This window comes from Numida meleagris, chromosome 2 (assembly GCF_002078875.1).
Source record: "Numida meleagris isolate 19003 breed g44 Domestic line chromosome 2, NumMel1.0, whole genome shotgun sequence".
Taxonomy (NCBI): domain Eukaryota; kingdom Metazoa; phylum Chordata; class Aves; order Galliformes; family Numididae; genus Numida; species Numida meleagris.
The window spans coordinates 26,350,646-26,373,379 of NC_034410.1; the positions used below are offsets into that span (position 1 = coordinate 26,350,646).

Here is a 22,734-nt window from a genome sequence, read left to right on the forward strand (position 1 = left end):
TCGATGATCTTTGAGGTCCTTTTCAACCCAAGCCATTCTACGATTCTATGATTCGGGGTCAAGCTTCATTAGACAAACAGTAATTGTTAAGTATTGTTGATACTATCCTTAGTAGTATGATGATGAAAGTTCTTTTCAGAAACTCACATGCTACTCTGATGTTTACAATTATATTGAAAGGAATGCCTAAGTTACCTAGCAATAAATTCAGAGTTAAAAACTTGGTGCCCTTTGATGTTATTTTCAAGACAAAAAGAGAGAAATGTTCAAAAGGTATTTCTCTTGTATATTAAGGAAGTAGAATGACAAATTAGCATTTTACAGTGACTATGACATTTATTAAAAAAATAGGTTATTATAAAATAAGATTCCAATACCTAAAGGAGGTCTAAAAGAAAGATCAAAGGAAGATTCTTTATCAAGGTAGTGACTGGAGAACAGGTAATGACTTTAAAAGAGAGTGGAGTTAGATTAGGTATGAGGAAGAAATCCTTCACTATGAGGCTGGTGAGGAACAGGTTGCCCAGAGAAGCTGGGGATGTCCCATTCCTAGAAATGTTCAAGGCAAAGTTTGGTGGTGCTTTGGCAACCTGCTCTAGTGGAAGGTGGCCCTGGCCATGACAGGGGACTTTGAACTTGGAACTAGATGATCCATAGGGCTCCTTCTCTAAAAGTGTCAAATTCCAAGCCTTACAGATCTAACCTCTCCTATTCTTCTATCAAACACTAATAACTGGTTATTTATGTTAATCTTTTGGTGTGAACATCTGTTCAATTAACATAGATTTTAGTTATTAAGTTATCACTGGGTATAAAATATCAGAAGAAAATTCTTCAAGAAGAGAAAAATCCACATAACTCCTCTTTGGAACTAAACCACCATCTGTTTATGATGGATACAAAGCAGTGGTCTTCCCCAGGACACACAAAAAACTGATTCCAGAGCAATGAACTTGAAAACAGACCTGAAAGGAGACTAAGGGCTGTGTGGCTGCTGGCAGCACTTAGCATATAATTTGATAGCACCTATAAAAAGCTCAGACAAGCAAACTATCTCATACCAAATCCAGTCAAATGCATTTGAACTGGAGAAAGGCATCAAAGGCATAACAGAGCTGGATACAGGTAGATATGTATTTTTTTATTATTATTCCCATATTTGCATAACCATAACCAAATACTACGATTGATCATATCTTCATAGATAACTTTAAGGGTTCAGCAACGTCTGTATGTTTATCAGGGATAATGACAATCATTCTCATATATTAAATTCATCTACTCCGTGGTCCTCACTACAGAAGGCCAAGAGTCTTTACTCCCCATCAAAAGACATGATTTTATACAACATCAAAATAATTTACTGCAGGTGCAAAAGAGTCAAAGACCTGAAATTTCAGGAATTTTAGGATTCTTAAGATTTAGAATTCTTTTAATTAGTGAGAAATGGATTTGAGATAAGGAGTTTAATGGATGGCCTCATCTGGAAAGTTGGAGTTGATGGTTCTGTCTCCAGGTGGAGACTAGTGACGAGTGGTGTCCCCCAGGGGTGAGTCTTAGGACCAGTGCTCTTCAACATATTTATTTTGTTATGAGAAAGAAGAGCAGCAAGGGGAGGTATGGTCTGCTCAGATGTAATAGCAGCAGGTGCAGAAACAGGGAAGGGATCCGCTTACCTTAAGGCCCACACGGTCCTTGGGTAAGCAAAGATCTCCAGATAAAACATTCTTGCCTCCACTGCCAACCCTTAAATGAGGTCTGGGAAGGGGCGGATCCAGGCTTCATCCCTTCTGGTCACTCAGGTGCATGGCATGCACCTGAGCTCCCCTGTATTGGCCCTGCCTTCTCACCCAGTGCTCAGTCACTGGTTCAAGCTGAAACCTAACATTTTCTATGCAGTGACCTAGAGAGTGGGATTGAGTGCAACCTCAGAAAGTTTGCAGATGACACTAAGATCGGTGGTGCAGTCAGTCTAACAGAAGGAAGGGATGCCATCCAAAGGGTCCTGGACAAGCTTGAAAAGTGGCCTTAACAAGGGTCAACAAGGCCAAGGACAAGCTGTTGGACCTGTGTAGGGGCAATTCCAGATATCGGTGCAGACTGGAAGAACTGATTGAGAGCAGTGTGCATTTGCAGCCTGGAAGGCCAACTGTATCCTGGACTGCATCCAAGGACGGGTGGCCAGTAGTGTGAGGGAAGGGAAGGGATTGTCACTCTCTACTCTGCCTTCATGAGGTCCCAGATAGAGTACTATGTCCATGCCTGGGGCCCCCAACACAAGCCGTGAAGCTGTTGGAGTGGGTCCAGAGGAGGGTCACAATGATGATCAGAGGGCTGGAGCACCTCTCCTATGAAAAAGGTTTGAAGGAACTGATACTATGCAACTTGGAGAAGAGAAGGCTCTGCAGAGACCCTGCTGAGGCCTTCTAGCACTTATAGGTAAATAAAAGCAGGAGGAAGACCAACTTCTTACATAGTCTAATAATGACAGGACAAGGGGGAATGGTTTTCAACTAAAAGAGGGGAAATCTCAATTAGATGTTCAGAGGAAATTCTTTAATCAGAGAGTGCTTAGCCACTCTCTAGTTAAGTAGAATAAACTGCCCAGAGACACTGTGGATGCCCCATTCCTGGATGCATTCAAGGCCAGGTTGGATGGGGCCCTGGGCAACCTGACCTAATGGGTGGCAGCCCTGCCCATAGCAGGGTGTTAGAACTGGATGATCTTTAAGATCCCTTTCAATTTAAGCCATTCTATGATTCAAAGTATTGATGAGAGCAGCCTAATTCCTGAATGATCTCATCTATGTAATAGTTCACACAGTGTACAGAATGAGAGAAATGCTAGCAGATTTATTGTGGAGCTAAACTGTTTTCAAAACAGTTTATTTTCACTTGCTCTTTTCTTAGCACCACAGTATGACTGTGTGCAACTAATGCCCTGTGACAGATTTTGTGTGTTGCAAATCACTCTAAGGAATAGAGACTTCATGGCATGTTTCTCCCCATAGTGATTTTAAAGCATATTAAACTGATTTTATCCTCAAAAACCACCTTAAGGACAGCAGCACTGATGGGACTCTCAGGGGGACACAGTCCATGCCAGCAGGCCAAGATGCAAGGCGCAGTACTACATGCTGGGGAAAGAATGAAGGAAGGAGTCAGCAACCAACATACTTGAGGTCTGAGAGGCATGGAGAGCCAATTAAATGGCAGCAAGATCACACCTCAGGGAGCTGAGGGGCAAAAAAGCACTAAGAAATCAAGAGGTACGATGAGAACCAACCAAGAAAACATTTTTTCACAGCAAGGTTCTTGGCTTAGTTAATGAGGTTGAAGAGGGATTAGCAATGCAACACCGGCTTCTTCAAGATTCCAGGCATGGTCTGATTTGGCAAATTTAACACACAGTACTTAACGTGAAATCAGATGATCACACGAGATAACAAAATTTCAGAAGATAATTAGTTTTTAGCTGTTCTTACCCTATTTTGTATTCAAGCTAGAGGGAAACTTGTAGCAAGAACAGCCTGCAGATGGAAAATAGCTCAGGTCTCATTTAGAGTTTAACAAGTGCTCAGCACTTGCTGTACAACTTCTGGTTGAATTAAAGCAAAGGCAGGATGTTAATCTCATTCACAAAGGGCCACAAGGGACCTTTAAAGATATGCCACATTATACCTTCAAGCAACGTGTTCATTTTTACAAGTCTAAAACCAGCAAGAGTACAAGGCTATTTCTGTAGAGTTAATACAAAACACAGGAAAATCACCACCGTTTTCTTGCAGAAAAATGTTAGATTCTCTCCATGCAACCTGAGTTCAATGTGGTTTAATAAATACTGGAATTATTAATCATAGTTTTATTTTTAATTTTCTCTCACATGAGAAACACTCAAAGACTCTTTCATTTCTCCATCTTAATTATTTTAATTATTTCTAATGCCAACTAGCAAAAAGTATTTGCACATAAACAGGATTCCCAGACTAGCAGAGCAGCAAAATCTCACCTGAACTTACCTGCTTTTCCACATCATTTCACATTTAGATAAGAAGCAACAGAGAAAGTAGCGCCCATGACAACAGTGCAGCATTTCTGGCTCAGTCTTGGTTCCTTCTGAGGCCAACAGAAGAAATGCCAACAGCCTCAGCCCCTCAGATGTTTGACTTTCTATTTGCCTATAAGATCTTTTAGTTCTGTGCTGCCCTGACGAAAGCCGGCTAACAGACATCACACCAAGAAGCACAAGTCTTTGTTGGTAGGCAAGACAAAATCAAGTACAGATAATACGCAACTGTATTTCCACTGTTACTAAAAATCTTCAGGCTGTCTTGACAGCATTATTTTTATTGGAACTCATTAGGAAAAAAAACCACTCATATTCAGTAAATGGGACTATTTCCGGAAATATGCAAACATTTGGTTCCTCTGCTAAGAAGAAGGAACTTTTCTCAGTATGAAACAAAGCACAATTACTTAAACAAGCCTAACCAATGCTTTCCAGTTCATTCTTTTTAAAATCAAAGGCAGATGTACTCTAGTTCAACATTAATTATAATCAATACTGCAAAAGAGGCCACAGTAAATAAAAACAGTGCATTACCAAGCAATATTTCTCCCCAGAAATAACAGTAACAATAAATAAACCACCTCCAACAGCTTGCAGCTGGAAGCACTGCAGTGCAGAGCTGAGTAACGTTGGTTCAATCTCACGTGCCTCTCATCAGCTCCAACTGCATTGTGAAAGAAAAGTGACATTCAGATTTCAACATATTTTTTAAAACTCTTCTAGCTTGCATACATTCATAGGTCATTGTTTTCCTTTTATTTTATTCTGTTAACATGTCCTCTCAGCTGAAAAAAATTGCTTCTATCTTTTCTTGTTTATTTGGAAAGTCCAGTATTCCTTAAATCTGTTGTTCAGACACAGCTAAATCCTTTTCTGAAGTGTACTCAGAACACAGAGGCTCTTTGTTGCACTTGGCTGCTAGAAAAACAAAAAGCAAGAATGTCCTAACTCACCGTGGGCTAACAGCCATATTTTAATAATGCTTATAAATTCACAGCTTGGAAGGACACCAAAAGACACAACCATCAATGGAGGTACCACGGTATGAAACATGGAGGCAATCCTCTAAATATTTGAACGCATGAGAAATAGCAGTGTTAATATTGCATACACACAAAAAGGCAGATCTCTCATACACAGTATATACCTTCTAGACAAAATACTTCAGTCACAACACTCGACAGCACACAAACAATTTTTACCCAGGCCTAATGTTCACCCTCACTGAAAGACCCTGCAAAGCACTCTGCTACCATCAAATCCCTCCTGCTTCAGTACATAAAACCAGGACAGAAATGACAGAGAAGGTTCCCTCTGCCCCCCGCTGAGGATTCACAAAGGGTGCACTCAGCTTTCCAAGGATCATGCCAAAACATTCACTGAAACAGCACAGCTTATGAACAAAACATTTCAGTGGCACTGTTTACACCTCTGATGAATACACACATACAGGTGCTGTTTCTCAATCTGCAGTTCTCACATCACTCAGAGATATTTCAAGAACAATTAGAAAAACATGTTTAGTATTTCTGTGGGGAGTGCCCAGAGCCAGGGTCAAAGGCGAGGACATCAATTTTACCGAGTTGTGCAGACTACTGTATTTTCCTTTTTGAAACTTCTGTCACAACAAGTATTCCAAAATTGTACTTCATAAGGAATGATTGCTCCATCCTGATGAAGCAGAGATTAAAATTGCAGAGTCAGGGTTTTAAGCTTCCTAGAAGTAAACATATTCCAGAGCTCAGGAACAACCCCATCTCCAGGTGAAGAAGTTGCACTGCAGATCTTGTTCAGGTGGATATAGAACTACTAAAAATTACTTTTGATGCCAACTGCTCTTTTGAATCATCTCAGTATGAACCACAGATTCTGTGACACTGGGATGAACTCTCCTACCATACTGTCATAATTTTGAGAAGAACAGCTACAAAATTAGATCAGAAAGATCTGATCTAAAAATATGGTAGCTGTATGAATTAAACAGGATATATAAAAAATGGTAACAAAGCTAATATCAAATATCTCTGTGCTGTTTTAGTAACACTAAGACCAAAAATAGAGGGATGTGAATTCATGTGCATATGTGTGTGCATCTCTACGTACACACACACGTGAAAGGGTAATATCTTCATGGAAAACAAATAGTCTGTTACTAGAGCTCAATTATATATATGTAACAGTAGAAGAAAGAAAATATAGGATATAAATGATACTGTATCTCCATCTGTAAAGGAACTACATTAATTCATGAAAACACCATATGGAAGCATAAATATATACATCCACATTATATATATATAGAACATATATATTCTTTATGCAAATAGCTATAGTTATATGGATATACACGAATGAAGGAAAGTTAAACATTCAAAAAATATACCTTAGAACTTCTATACATTTAATAGAATACAGCACAATATTGCGCTATTTTTTTATCACCTAGTAGCACATTGAAAATGAAATCTCAGAGGTTATTTGGTGACATTAAAAAAAAAAGTATCTTCAACATGGATAAGAGATACATAAGGAGAGCTGAGAACAGAGGTCTGCAGATGCGTAAAAATTTTGTGGGATTCATTGTCACAATATTCTCTGAAGGTCAAATGCAAAAGAGGAGGATTACAGATATTGGTAAGCATAAGTCATTAAGCACGATGATCAAGGAGAAATCTAGACTTGGAAAAAATGAAACTGCTGACTATCAGAAGCTAATATTCTCCTCCAAGCTAAAGATTCCACTTCTATTTCTTATTTTCTTTCTTAAGAATAAATTGTTTGCCAGCATTGAAAAGTTTCAGAATACTTTTCTCGAGGACCAGATGAATACTCTTATGATTTCCTTCCCATTCCCCAAATTTTCTAAAGAGGAAAAAATGTTTAGATTTTACCTTTTAGTAACTTCAGTATAATCCACATTTTTTTTATGCTAGCAACATATAAAAAAAAATGAAATCTAACCAATGGACAGCATTAAACATATTAAAAACTCCTTTACATCAAATGCATATTCATTTCTTGAATTTTTTCAAGGTATCAAGATTTGAAGGAAATCTCTTTGCAATGTACCGAGAACTGCAAAAAGTTACGTGTCCAGTAAGTGATTTAGAGGTCATTAAAACAGTTATCAAACTGGTCAACATAAAATAAAATAGTCTCCCCTTTTCTGGCTGGAGACATATTATTTCTTATACTATAAAAAGTAGAAAACATCTGTACCCACTAAAAAAGTCCCAAAGTCTTTAAACATCAGATGAATCCCTGCAGAAGCATTACCACTATCCAGGATCAAAACTGAACTCCTTTCGTTAAAGCATGAAACAAAGTTTTCTGTCTTCCAAGTGACCTTCATGAGGGAAGTTTTCTAATTGTAATGAGGACATCAAAGAATATACCTTAAGTTACCCAACATGGTATTTATCAGGACCTCATTACACTGCACTTTTTTGGATATCCTGAACTGCAGCCTAGCTCCTTCCACTTATTTACATCCTCCAGTGTCCAAGTCCAAATTTAAATACTGAAAGTATATAAGCCTTTTTGTTAAAAGAACTGCTGACAATATGGAAGGAGAAGAATGTGTTTCACATATTTAATACAGGCAAACAGTTCTCCTATTGTAGCCTATTATGTTTTACAGGAGAATTGTTTTTCACAAATGATAACCAATGACTGTTAGCTTAAAAACAGTCTTTTAAATTATTTCAACATCTTTCTGATGTATTAATTTCTTTTGGAAATCTATTAAGACAAAGCTCTATAATAAGATATAGGGTTAAACATATGTTTTAGCTGCAATCTCAAGCAGAATTTGTTCCAAACAGTTGATGAAGCCTGGAAGCAGAAACTCAGTTTTAAGTACTTTGTACTGTAAACCTCTTTCACAGGAATTTTCTACTCATTAGCATACTTTCCACTTACATTTCTGAGAGAATATGTTTCTTTGTTTATGAGAAACAAGCAGAGATGACAGAAATTAAATAAAATCACAAAAGTTGAGCAACAGATGGATTCTAACCATATGAGTTGAATAACTTGATTTTACTTTTACATGATTATGGTAAGTGCTGTTAGTCTTCACTGTCTGCACTTCTTATTTAGCAAAAAATTTAGAACAAAAAGTAATAGAAAAAAAGCCTTTGTCTTGTCAGTAGCACTTCTATGACAAGTTATGCTTGGGCATACATTCATTCAGACAGAAGCCATATTCAAGTGGGAGACATTTAATTCCAGTTTCCCCACAAGTAATTCTCCTCTAATAAAACAAATTCACAACATAATGTTGTTTGCAGCACAACTGTACATAATTCTTGCTCTTTTAGCCAAATATGGTTGTTTCTAATGATTTGGCAAGTTGACCAAGCTACTGGATCACCAAAATTGCTACTTGCATGTCAAAGAACTAAGAAGCTCTCCTGAAGCCATAACTGGCTTCTTTTCCAAATCAGATCCAAAACTAAATAAATAAATCTGTATCACAAGACCACTAAACTTTTCTAAACAGAAACAAAACCATATTTGTCATAGATCAAAAATCACAGATCACTGAAATAGGCTTGCCTAGAAAGCAGTGCAATTTAAAGGATTAGATACAGCCTAAAGAGTACATAAAAGTGGTCCAAGAGGATTCAGTCTTATCAAAGTCTTTCCATCATCTTTACTATCAGTGGTATCATCCCAACAGTTTTCGCTCTCTGGATGTCTTCTATGCCCATTTTTCTTATATATGTGGACCTTGCACATGTTCACCGGAAGCTTATTAAGCCTAACTAGATCAACTTGCAAAATACTGAATTACAACAAAATACTGTTGTCAGTCCACACCAAAAATCTTGAATACCACTCTCTCATCTGATCGTTGGAAGTTCTGATGTATGGCAAAGACTGATGATATGCCAACCTTTTACGTAGCAAGCTTAGAAAAGCAAGAGCTGTTGGGATGTACAAGATGATCATGAAAGAGCTGGAGAAACTTGGAGGAAAAGCAACAAAGTACATCAGCAAACCAGAAACTACAGTAACGAAGGGCAAGTATTTCTTCTCCTTTCATCAAAAACTTTTACTGTATTCAGGCAATAGAAAATTGTTTCCACTTTGCATTAGGATAGCAGTTATAAAAGCAACATGCCAAGCCACATTACCAACAGGCCTCACTGATGTCATGCTTTTACTATTGTAAAATCCTCGGTTTTTTTATAAGTATCTATGAACTGAAATTTCTCTAAAATGTTCAGACTCAGTAACAGGCAAATTTAGTATTATTTGATGAGTAACTGCAGGAGGCAGAAGATCTGGATTATGATCTCTTTTCTCTCTGAGAAACTGCAGCCTACTAACATATTTGGAGTCAGACTTCAAGCAAACTACTAGGGAGGAGATTCTACATTCTTTTGTAGATATGCACCTAACTAAATGCAACTTAAGCCTCCTCTACTGCTCTTATGCAAACATTAATTATAATTAATTCCACTTAGTAATAAGACTAATGAAGAAATAAAATGCATATTTAATATGTGAACTGTTTGAATGAGATCAAATCAGTGGCCCAACACATGCAAATAAAAGGTTAAAGAGCTTGATTTTCTTCAGCCCAGTTTCTGAAGTCCCAGTTCAAAAATGTAGGTCAAGTTTCATACTGATTCTAAAGTTTCTCAAAGTCAGCTTGCAGCAAAAGCCTGACCCATTTTGAGTTGGCCCATCAACAATTAAAAAAACATGAAAGATCAGATGGCTGCATCACTTCTCATAATATTTTTTCATTAAAGGGCTCATATACAAAACACATTATCATTTGAAGTCCATCCTATGGAGAGATTGCTATGACAGACCTATACACGCCTCAAGGCTGATTAAGCACCTCAAGGTAGAATAGGACTTCTGTGTTTAATTTTATAATTCCTACAGTGAACAAGGGTTAACATGAAGGTCGAGCACAACAGAGAACGATTACTTTTTCTGACCAAGATGCATTAGTTCCATGTATAATAACACACACAAAACAGAAAGTATAACCTTCCTTAACATTTTTCTTTCACTTTCACTTCTACTCTGAAACCATTAGCGTTATACTGCTTCATTCTTTTGGGAAGCCAAAGAACAACAATTCCTAACTAATTCTAGCATCTTCTTTTGTAAGCATTTAAAGAAGAAGAATGGCAAGCATTAAGATCAGTTTTGGATACATTTCTTCTAATTGGTAAAATTGACCTAAATTCTATTTCACCTGGGAACATTGATTGGAAAATAATCTTTTGCAAATTTCATCCAAAAAATCTGAGTAAGAAGAGAAACATTTCTATGCTAAAAATCACCTTTTCTGAGGCATTTTCAAAATTAGATTAATTATGGTTATTAAACAATTTTTTTCTGAAAAACAGTTGACAGATATATTTTTTTGTCTGTTCATCTTCTCTTAAATCCAAAGTAACCATATTAGATTAGCTGATTTCAGTGCAGCAGAAGAAGGCATGTACTAGTCTTCTCCCTAAAAATCCCTGCTAATACATTTTAAAGTTTTCTTTCAAATATAAATATGGCAAATTTCTTAATACATATAGTGCTGATTTACTCTGAGGATAAATAATAAGAAATTCAGGAAAAGTCTACTGATAAGAACAGCTGCTCTAGTAAAAGGATTTTCATATCCTGGGGATTTCTTCTTCTAACTTTTGCACTTTGGTCTCTCAGGTTATAAACTGGGATATAACTCATTATTGACTGTCTTTCAACAGGGCCAGCTTTGAAGATCATTTTTAGTATCAACAGGTTACATTTATCTAAGTTTTCCTTTTCAAAGACAAGACTACAGTGCTCCCAAACCTGATGAATATGTGCATGTGTATATGAACTTCCAATCAGATATATCATCCAAATTATAAATATCAAAACATTTATAAATAGAAATGCATAGCCTATCATTTTGATATATATTTATATACAACCAAATGATAGAGTAAAATATAATCACTCTGATATCGGTTTCTTGCAGAGAACCATCTGAAGCTCTTTGAAGACAAAGATTACTTTTGTGTAAAAAATAAACACTACAGCCTTCATCTATTTTAACAACATGTTATGAAAATTTGAGGGGAAAGCACGATTTCTTCTACAAAGGAATCTTAGATAAAGCTCTGTTTGTGCTGCTTCACTTTATGCAGAACAGACATGAAAATAAAATCAGATTTTCAGAGCGAATTACTTCTGTTGAAAGCTCTCAACCAATGTCTTCAGAATTTCCAACTGTTTGTTTTTACACGTGGTACTCAGGTCGGATCTTTTATATCAGGAAAAAAAACAATAAACATCCATTAAAATATATGTATGCGTGTTCTGTTTGGACATTTCCTATCTAGCAAATGGCACTAGTTCACCTTCAGTGAAATCGATTAGGCTTACTATGCAATATTTGAAGGGTACATCGTATTGCAATTTAAGTCTTTCCCTTCTCTACGCATGTACTTCTCCAGCTGCACAAATTCAATTTGACCAGAACATCTAAGAAAGTCAGCCAAGACAGAAAACAAGTTACCATTTAAAAGAAAGTATGTCTAAACAAAGACAGGCTAACTTTTTCCTCAGCACCAGCTCAGGAATTTAAACAGAGACAACAAAATTCCTCTCCTGCTGAAGCAAAAGGGAACGCTAATACTGATTTCAAGAATATTTTTCAAGCTAAGAAAATATGTATGGAGTTTCACTGATTGTTTATTTAGATAACTGATCTTTTACCAGGTTTTCTATTTACTTTTAGATGCTACAACTAATTTAAAGTTTATTTGTCCGTAATTACTGTAAAAGCCCACTACAACCTAACATATATGTAATTTCTGTACCGCATCCTATTTCCAAGTATAATGAACCTCAAAATCCAAGATTGATTTTGGCTTTACCTGATCAATACTACTCTCCAAGATACATTAGGCTTTACATTGACCTAAACAAAAAAGTCATTACATGTATATTAGTCAATCTCCAAAACATTTATTAAATTAATTTCAGAGACCACAAAAGGTGTATTGTTACCACTGTTTCTGTCTGGGATTTCCATCCATCATCCTTAAGAAGATTTACATGCAACTAATAATTCACATAATCACATAGTCACTACAGTGGATTTCTCAAAATGTCTCGACCAGCTTGCTATTATTTTGAGATTAATCTTCTTGTATCTAACTGGAGGAACAACACCTAATTACACAGTTATCAGACTATTAGAATCCAATATTACACACATTGAAGTCAGTCAGAGAATGCATCTCACTCTCAGTGCCAGAACTGAATTCAAAGACAGGGTAGAGTCAAAACCACTACATTTAGACTAAGCCCCACTGGGAGAAAAGTGAGAGAAGCTTTCAGTCAAAGAATTCAGCCAGCACATTTTTAAACAAACAATCACAGAATTCAGAGATGCATTTATATAAAGCTAGTTTTGAAAAATACAGATTTCTGACATTTTTTTATGATATTGGCTTACTTCAACATAGGAATATAAAACCTATGTACACAAAGTAACTGTTAACATTATGGCAAAATTGTTATTGACTTATGCATGGTAGGCTCCTGGTCACTTTCACTCTCTTCTTGGAAATAAACAAAAAAGAGACTTCCATGTAATAGACACATAAAAAAAAAGAAAAAGAGGGATTAAAAATATAAGCTACAATTTACAGTTTTTGAAAGTAAGTCTAGTGACTGCAATTAATGCATTCTTTTTTTTTTTTAAATACGAAATGTAATTTTGTCTCCCTACAACATTAGAGATTTCAAAAGAAGTGTTTGCATTTCAGATAGATAACACAATTTACACTCTGCATAGTAAAGAACTCATATTGTTAATTATTTGAGGCAATAACCATGCGTTCATTCTCTCCCTCAGGCACTTTAACCTAAATTAAATAAATAATTCTACAATCTAGCTCTAATGTTATTAGGCAAAACTAATATTAAACATTCCATGAATGACTGTCCATAAGACTTAGCACAGTAAAAACAATATAATAGCATTCACAATATACAATTATTGTATTTTGTAAATTACTCACAGACGCTTCAATAATAATAGATATTATATACATAGAAGCTTGACATCAAAATTGTTAGCATTAAAACTCTCATGTTTAAACTTCCTGCTGTCTTAGCTCTGGGGAATTCCAATTCTAAAAGACTTATGTAGCATGAAGAGTATGAAGAAAAAAGGTTATTAGCAATCAAACAGGAAGAGAAGCAGTATAAATAGTAAAAAATAACAAAACTGGATGCAGCCTAGGCTGCACCACAAGAAGTATAGTTAGCAGGGCAAGAGAGGCGATTGCTCTGCTCTTGTGAGATCCCACCTGGAGTACTGCACCCGAGTCTAGGGCTTCCAGCACAAGAAAGATATGGAGCTTTTGGATCGCATCCAGAGGAGGGCCATGACGATGCTCAGAGAGCTGGAGCACCTCTCCTACAAAGAAAGGTTGAGGGCATTGGGCTTGTTCAGCCTGGAGAAGAGAAGGCTCTGGAGAGACCTCATTGCAGCCTTCCAGTACATAAGGGGGGCCTACAGGAGAGTTGGGGTGAGATTCCTTATCAGGCAGTGTAGTGATACGACAAGGAGTAATAACTTTAAACTAGAAGAGGGGAAATTTAGATTAGACGTAAGGAGGAAATTTTTCACTCAGATGGTTTTGAGACACTGGCACAGACTGCCCAGAGAAGCTGTAGATGCCCCATCCCTGGAGGCATTCAATGCCAGGCTGGATGGAGCCCTGGGCAGACTGATCTGGTGGTTGGCAAACCTGCCCAAGGGGATAACTTTTAAGGTCCCTTCTAACCCAAGTCATTCAATGATGCTATGTCTAATGAAAAAGTAAGAGCTATATAAAAGCTTGTGTTGTTACCTGAAATGCAAGCAGTCTCATTGAAACCAAAAAAAAAAAACCCCACAAAATTATATTTTTGTTATAGGCATTAAAGTTCTAAACTTAAGATGCCTTCTCTTTCAAAATTCTCTATTGATATCAGAGTTTCAGCTCCACGAACTTGTGGGGAAACTTTCCTAGCTGCCCTTGGTATTATAAAGCAAGAAAAGAATATCAGGAAAAATCAAACTTTAGTTTTTTAATATTCATCTTACAAAAGCAATCTGTTTGGAAAGCATTTAAATATTCCATGATTTATGGGGCAATTGATAAGAGTGCATCATGTACCACAGAGGCAGGGAGCCAGTCGCAAGCACAGGCCGAGACATAAGCCAGCAGAGACATTCATCTCCCTCTTGACTTGAGAGCTGCTGGAGGAAAAGCAAAAGCAACAATAGAGAGCCAGGCTGCACACAACACGGATTTAGCTTGCTCAGGCACAGTGAAGCAGCTTAAACCTGACATAGAAGAGGAGAAATCACTTGAGAGAGGTTAAACATTGGCAAGAGCCAAAAATAGAGATTTCTGAAGATACATTTTGAACAGATTGAAGGGAGACTGGATTGGCACATTACATGGCATGACATTTCAAGCTTTGACAGACATTAAATGCAACCATTTCCCTGGGCCCATACCACAGCTAAACATACAAGCCCTGCTGTAAGAGAGATAATCTTCATCTCAAAACTTGTGTAATACACCCCCATCCCTCTCTGCTGCCACTGAGTGCTTCAGAACCTACTTGCTCTAATGAGGAAATGCTCTGTAAATTTCCAAAAGTAAACTTTATTCATGTTGTTGTTGTGCTAAAAATGTCCTTTATCCTCAGGTTCTGCTTCCCTGCTGCTAGTCCCTTCCCGATGCCATAGATGGAGTCCATAACCTACATGGCATTCATCTCACTTGGTAAACCATAACATGATTTTCCTATGCCTAGAGCCAGGCAGGCTTAATTCTCAGCACGTGGTCCAATTTCACTTATTTCTTCTTGAACATGAGCAATCAGAACATTTTGTCTCATCATAACTTTTGCAATGACAATAATGTTTGATTAGATCTTTCAAAGCCCTCTCTCCACAGGCATCATAAAGTTATAAAATTACATTTTCCGTTGCTGCACTACATTGGCAGCCCAGGTGAGTATTTTCCTCATTTCTAAACCAACCCTAAGTTTCTATTACAGAATAAAAGTTACATATGGTAAGAACATGAGGGCTAATTAACTATAACATCATTCCAAAGCCTCAATTTCATCATCTTGTAAAATAAAAATTTTACTCTCTCTCTTTCCTGCCTGCCTCCCCCCCCCAAAAAAAAACACTTTTACAGAGATTTGGTTTTCATCCAAAACTTTCAAGAAAGCTGCTACTCATCCACATATCATGAGTCAACCATGTGAAAGTTAAAACGTATTCCAAAATTTCACAACAGTAAATTTCAGCCTGTATTATGCTGTTGACTCCCAAGAAGCCTACTATGCATAATTACAAAAAAAGAGGCCTACTGACAACAAGTTTAACAGTAGTATAGAAATCTCCATACTTTCACTGGAGAATTTTTAATGGTCTGCAAACGGAAATAAAGCTGAAAACCACCTCTGATATTACTGGGGCATCCTCCTTGCCTGCGGCAGCCTAAGGACAGGACACAGTTCTGACAGGCTGCGGTTGTGATAAGTAAAGCCGACAGCTCAGGGGAGATATCGAATAACTTATCTCATGAATAACTTTACTTCTGGAAGAGAGGGTAACTTTCATGTCAGAACAGTCCAGAATAGCATATTGAAATCATGATGTATGTACATACTAGCATTGTAGCTCATCTTTTCCTGCTCCACCTTCACCACAAATTTAACCCTGGTTGCCAACAATGGCTGCAAAAGTTGAAAGCACTGAGAAAATGAATGAAGAAAGGTGGGTTGATTTGGTTTTTTTTTCACATTATTAAAGGAAAAAAAATCCAAGTTGTCCCTAATACCATTAGATACTGTCATCTTTTAATGCAAATGAAAGAGAGCTGGAGAAGGTGACTATGCTATAAATAAGAATTAATACGGTTTTGCAGCTGTTAAGATTAAAATGCTTTCTCTTTCTGATTACATTCTGAATGCAATTTGAATACATTGATTAACTATTAAGTGCAATAAAGCAGTGACTTGCACTTCTAGAATTTAAAGAGGTAAGGGAGAGGTGGGTACCCAGGAATTTAAATCATCTGACATTGACCAAATAGTTACCAAAGGAACTACTAAGCATGTAAAGCACAGGACTAGTGGTATCAAGTACAAATTCTGGTTAAAATGATTCCTTTCTCCTCTATTCATGTTAGTGTTTCAGTAGGATGCAAATTCAAACTTTGTTGCTCTCATGTGGCTTTGATGGATGAGCTAATCCAGGTAACCACAGCTCCTTTCCTCCATTCCTATGGCCATCTGCAACACTACATAAGACCACTGTAGTATATGGTACGTTGACATGATACACAGTCTGTAGAATTACCATGTCAAAATACGATTGCTCTGACAGCTTTCCACCACTCCCTCTTGTCATAAAACACATAGTGTGGGAAGACAAATGTGAATCAAGTGCCTAACCACAGCTGGGATTTCTGCTGTGTTGTACTTCCCAGTAAAACAGCTGACAAAATTCAAGGAATATTGTGATAGTGCTAAAGATGCCCGAAATTCCTCAGCATAAATAGACAAGCTATCTACAATATTAACCTTCAGTGTAATCCAAGGACCACAAATCTGGGCAAGGTCATCTTCCACCTCACCAGAAAAAAAAACTGCATTGCTCCCATACTGCCCTAAAACCAGCGAAACTTCTGAAAAGTGCAGGTAAGAATAAGAAACATCCCTGCAGCTCTGCTGAATCTCAAGTCAGGACAGGTCCAACAAAATGAAACCACCACAACAGCCTTGATTAAACAAGTCAGAAGTGATCGTCTAATACTCTACCAATGGCCTTAGCAGAAAGCAAGTCATTCTGAAATAAAATCAGTAGCATTCTCAAAGGAATACCAAATCATGGGCAACATGCATGTGCCCCAAAAATCCCCCGCTACCAAGTTTCAGCACATCATTCTCAAGCAACTTTGATGACCTTTGTCCCCCTGACTCCTAGGCACTCTTCACAAGACCTGTCAGGAAACTAAAAAGAAAAAAAGGAAAAAGGAAAAAAGAAAGAGAAAAAAGTGAAAAAAAAAAAAAAAAGGATTTCTCAATAGGATCTTTGAGAAAAGACACCTAAAATTAGGAAGTGACAGAACGGGTCTTCTATGCATAAACAGCGAATAATTTTACTGCATTGTCCTACAAACTAAGAGATGAGCTGATTGGTTTCAAAACCTGATAATTTCATAACGAAGTGGAAGAGTCTGTTTAAATAACTTTCTTCAGTGCAGTCCCATCAAACTTAGCACTGATAATATCAATTGCTAAATGCAGCTAGGGCAGAACTGTCACTCAAAATCCAGCATCCCGGCCCCAGCACTACACCTCAAACCGCACCCTTCGTTTTAGCTTCCTTCATTCCACAGACGTACGTTGCACTTACGAGGAGCTATTAAAATAAAACACCATCAACTCGCACGTTCGCCAGCAGCTCTAAGTACAGCAGAGATTTTTTCCACCCTACCTTGTCCTTCACTTTCGTTTGGGTTGTTTTTAAGAGCGCTCCAGAAGCAACCCCTCTCCACGCTGGACGAGCCCGTCCCCCATCCCCATCCCCATCCCCGTGCTCCCGCACCCGCCGCTCCGCCCGCATCGCTCCCCGGCGCTGCGCACGACGCCCCGGCAGCGCGCAAGCAGCAGCGCACCGCTTGGGCCGGCGCAGCGCACGCGGTTGTGTCGCTGCTGGCACATAGACGGCAACTCCAGCCCGGTTCCTGGCTCACGCACGGAGCGATCTGAAAAAATGAGCTTACTGCTTCATGTCCTTCAGACAGTAATTATTTGCTTTAACAAAACAACGTGACAGTTTCACTCCCAAAGGCGGGCTTGGTTAGGGAGCGCCCGGCCAGCCCTCACTGGCACTCTCTTTGTGCCCAGCGTATCTTTGCTTTTTATAGAACTGGCTTCGCGGCACGTTTTTTTTCGCTTCGCCCTCCCAAGAGCATAACCACGGCCGCTTTTAAACTCGTTCCGATCTGCGTAACAGCCCCGGAGCTCCCGGGCCCGTAAGGCGTGCGGCCGCCCCGGCACTGCGCGGCGTTCCCGCAGCCCGGCACCGGGCGCAGAGGAACACCGCCGTGTGCCGGGTGCGGTCCCGGTGCCGCGGGGCGCAGGTGAGAGGAGGCCGCGCACCTTTCCGCGCACCTCGCCGCTGCCAGTCTTGAGTCACTGTGTCCCCCGACCCGGCTTCGCAGAGCAGCTCCGGGCGCTGATGCTCCCCGCGGGGAGGGCGTGCGAGGACACAGAGGAAAGGCTGCGCGGCTTCCCCCGCCCCGCGTTCTGCCCACACTCACCGCTCCGCTCCGCGCAGGACCCTCTTCTTCCCTCCCTGCCCGGCTCTTGCGGCGGGGCGGGGCGGGGCGGAGGCTCCGCGCCCCCCCGGTGCCCCGCGACGCCCACGCTCCCTTCCGCGGGCATTCACCACCACCCCCCCCCGGCATCACGCGGCCGCCCGCCCCTCCCGAGAGCCACCGGCTCCATCCGCAATGCAGCTGCGGCCGCCCCGCTCCTGTGCCCGGTACCGCACTGCCCGGTCCGAACCGGCACCTGCGCACCCCGCTGGGTGACTCCGACCCTGCCGCCGGCTGTGCGACGCGGAGAGAAGGGCGAGAGGGCAGGGGAGAAATAAAAGGAAAAGTGTCGTGTCCAGAAGGAGTTTTGCAGACTGTTTCTGCCCCCAAAACCTATTACTGCGGTGGACCCCAGGGACGGGGTGAGATTAATTGCTCCGCGTTAGGAAGAAAATGAGAGATGTCGTTAATCAAGGAAGTTGTAAATCATCCCCGTTTGGAGATGGAATTCGGAGATTAGCTGGGGCAGATGGCTGGCAAAAACACAGCGCTCGCCAGGACTGGCGTAAATCACTCAACTTCTGCACTTACTAAACAGCCGATGACAGCACTACAAGCGTTTTCTTAAGGAGAAGTGTTTCTTAGCAAGATGAATATTCACTTTGTTTTATGGAAGTGCTGCCAACAGCTGTTATGTTTCCCTTTCTCGGTTATTCAAGTATTGGGTTTTCCTTCCTGGATGTCAGAAAAATCATACCTGAAGAAAGAAGACTTTCCAGGCAAATGTTTTCCAGACATGGATAAGAGAGCTGAGCAAATACATGAGTGCCCAGATCCTTGCTTCAGTGCCCTGTCTGAAATAAACAGGCAAAGCTATGAGTTATTGTGTGCCCTCAGAGCTCTGCTAGAGTCATCTTTACTTGCAGCAACCACAGCAAGATCAACATTTGTTCCAAGATTTATTTCTGTGCACTTTGAGGAAAGTAGTGGATCAATGACACTTTTATTCATTACTTCTAAAAGAACATTGGATACTCAGTGATATCTAAATATTCCAAGCAGCTTTCATTCATCAGTCTACCCTAAATTTGTTTCACAAAGCGAAAATGAGTTATGGCATGATCAGCTTTAATCAATCTTGCATGGTATCACATTGATTACCATGTCAAATGCCTGTATAAATATAAGCTTAGCACCAATATCCATGAGCGAGTAATTGTGAACTTGATTGCATGCCTTGCAATAACGTGATCAGTCTGTGGTGGCATTCAGAAATTTGCAGAAACTTCAGTGATAAATTAAATAATAACAACTATTCTACCACATAAACCACGCTGCAGTACAAAACATGGAGTTTTCAACAATTATTTAAAAATTATTCAGATGTTAACCTGATAGGTAATCTCAATGTTTACTATGCTAAGCAGTTTAATTTTCATTATTAAAAACTTCTTTTAGTAATATCATGTTGTTTTAATTATTTCTAAGGAAAGCTATGTACAACATATAAAAAGTTGTATTCAATTTACACTTCAGTGTTTGGATTTACTGAGCGCTGTACAGAGCACAGAATCGTCTTTAAATGACTTCAGTAGAGGATGCAGAAACAAAGAGTCTTGCAAATATCACCTTTTCTGATGAACAGAATCTGAGAGATAATTATGTTAAAATCATTTTTTTAATTAAAAATGTAAAACTAATACTTCAGATGGAAAAGCATGTCATTTTTATGACTTAGAACTACCACTATACACTGTCAAAATAATTTAAGTTGAAGAGTACCTTTTGAGACTCCTTACTCAAGGCAGGGCAACTTCAAATCTAGACTGGATTCAACCAGATTTCAAAAATGGAGATTCCAGCTTTTCTGGACAACCTGTTCAGTTGTGACTACTGCTTATTGTGCAGCATGTTTTCGAAAATGGGTAGCTGATATGACTTATCCAGATTCTAAAAGAGATACTCTTGATGAAACATACACAATACACAATGGTCAAAATATAACTTCCTCCTAATTTCCTATTTCTGTCAGAAAGAACAAAGATTTAGGTCAAAGTCAGTTACATCCCATTTGCCCGTACAAGCTGATCATGCCATAATTTTAAGTGTAGCAGCAGCATCTACAAAACAGGCTTACTTTTCCCAGGTGTTATGCGTAAACAAATGTTCAGTACTTCATCTTTGTTTTTTCCACTAACAATAGTGATATTTGCTTGAGACATCATTTCTCAGGCATGTGTGAAAGCTATTCTACCTTTTAATGCACCCATAGCCTGTGTACAACAGGGATATGGCTTATGCAAGGGTCGGTCCTGAACGGCAGCTGAGAGGGAGACCAGGAAAGGGAAGAAGTGGCAAAATGGATAAGCTAGGTTGAAACTGTTTTCCCTTTAGTTCACACAAGCTCTAGTTCGTCTGCCATCTGCACTTTTAAAAGAGAGAAAACTATGATTTCTAGCCATTGCACTCACAAATGATCATAAAATCTTTGAATTGTTTGCTAATATCCTCATTAATATAATTTGCATTCTAAATTATTCTCCTTAATATAATTTATGCATTCTCTTTCTGCATATCTATATATACTCATAGTTTATAAAAAATATATAAGGCATGTAATCTTATGTCTCATGAATACTGACATTCTTGTTTTTCACACTAGTAGCAAGCCTGCTACTCTGAAACCTGCACAATTCTGCTGTTGCAAAATCACCATCTCATTCCAAACAAACCTAACAGCCTTTCAAGCTGTGCTTGTAATATCATTATGTTTTTTCCAGACCTGTTAGAGAATGTCAGGGATGAGAACTGAAAAGAAATGGGATCAGATGTTCTGGGGGAGGGTCTGTAAGGAACCGAGTGAAAAGTTCTTCTTAAACCTGTTAAAAACTTGTGAAACCTTCCAGAGTTTTTGTAGCAATGCAAAAAACACGAGGACAAAACTTCATGATGAAACTTAAAGAGAAGGTGTGTGCTCATAGTCAAGGAGCTAAGCAATTCTACATATTGGAGTAGGATAAGAAAACTTTCACCTTATTTTAGCAAATCTGTGATATATGGACAAAGTTGATAGTATTTTGGATATTCTATGTCTTATATGACATTAATTAGTTACTCCACTCTGATCTCCAGTGAGCAGAAGCCTACTCAAGAAATCACCAGCACAGCAGACACTAATTGGTGTTCCTGTTTGCCATATATTCATTTTCTAGCACAGCGGAAACAGCACACAGAACTCTACCACTGATTGCATTGAAATGTGTAAGGCAAGAACAATGGTAAAATGTAGACAGAATTACATTGTCTATGTCCATGATGCAACTCGGTGCTTATTTGCACTTTTCTGAACCTTAAAATAAGAAGCTATCATTAAACATGTCTTTTTCCAACATGATAGTATAGCATATAGCCATTGCAGTAGAGTTGTAGGAACGTTGTCAGTCATGAGACCTGACAGCTCAAAGTCTACCTTATCCTTAGAAGGGCAGTATGGAAATCCCTGTACAGAAGACTGCATAGTTACAATTCAACAGAGCATCCATTCATTTTTTTTCAACCTTTATTTTCTAATTTATCACTTTAATAAAATCAGCTTTCAAAATATGAGACCTCTTGTGAGACCCCTGAGTTGGAGGACCATGACTGCTCTAATGATCAACTCCCAGTCATTCTCAAACTTGTGCGGGATTTGCTGCTCTCCCTGGATGCATGTAAGTCCATGGGGCCAGATGGGATTTATCCTGGGGTACTCAGGGAACTGGCCAGTGTCATCAGAATACCTCTCTCAATTATTTTTCAATAGTCTTGGGAAACTTGAGAGGCCCCAGTTGACTGAAAGCTTGCAAATGTTGTTCCAGTTTTTAAGAAGAGCAAGAAGGAAGACTGGTAATTACAGGCCTGTCAGTCTCACTTCAGTGCCTGGTAAAATTATGGAGAGAATTATGCTGGGAGTTATTGAAAAACACCTGAAGGACAATGTGGTCATTGGTCACTGCCAACATGGTTCATGAAGGGAAAGTCCTGCTTAACTAACTTAATTCCCTTTTATGACAAGGTCACCCATCTAATTGACCAAGGAAAGCCAGTTGATATTTTATTTTTGGATTTCAGTAAAGCTTTCAATACTGTTTCTCACAGTATCCTTCTGGACAAAATGTCCTGTATACAGCTAGACAAAAGCATAATGTGGCAGGCGAGCAATTGCCTGATGGGTCAGGCCCGAAGGGTTATAGTAAACAGGGTTATATCAGGCTGGCAGCTGGTCAGTAGTGAGGTTCCATTTTAGGGCCAGTTCATAGAATC

General features: G+C 39.0%; 1 protein-coding gene across 12 annotated transcripts in view; it reads right to left on the minus strand.

Moving 5' to 3' along the window:
- The window catches only part of THSD7A (thrombospondin type 1 domain containing 7A), a 289,787-nt gene extending 270,796 nt beyond the window's left edge, over positions 1-18,991 (minus strand). For 2 of the 12 annotated variants that reach the window (XM_021388797.1, XM_021388804.1), the window contains exon 1: positions 18,697-18,991. The gene's annotated coding sequence lies outside the window, so the exon portion shown is untranslated. The other 10 variants (XM_021388794.1, XM_021388801.1, XM_021388795.1 and 7 more) reach the window with 7 other exon arrangements.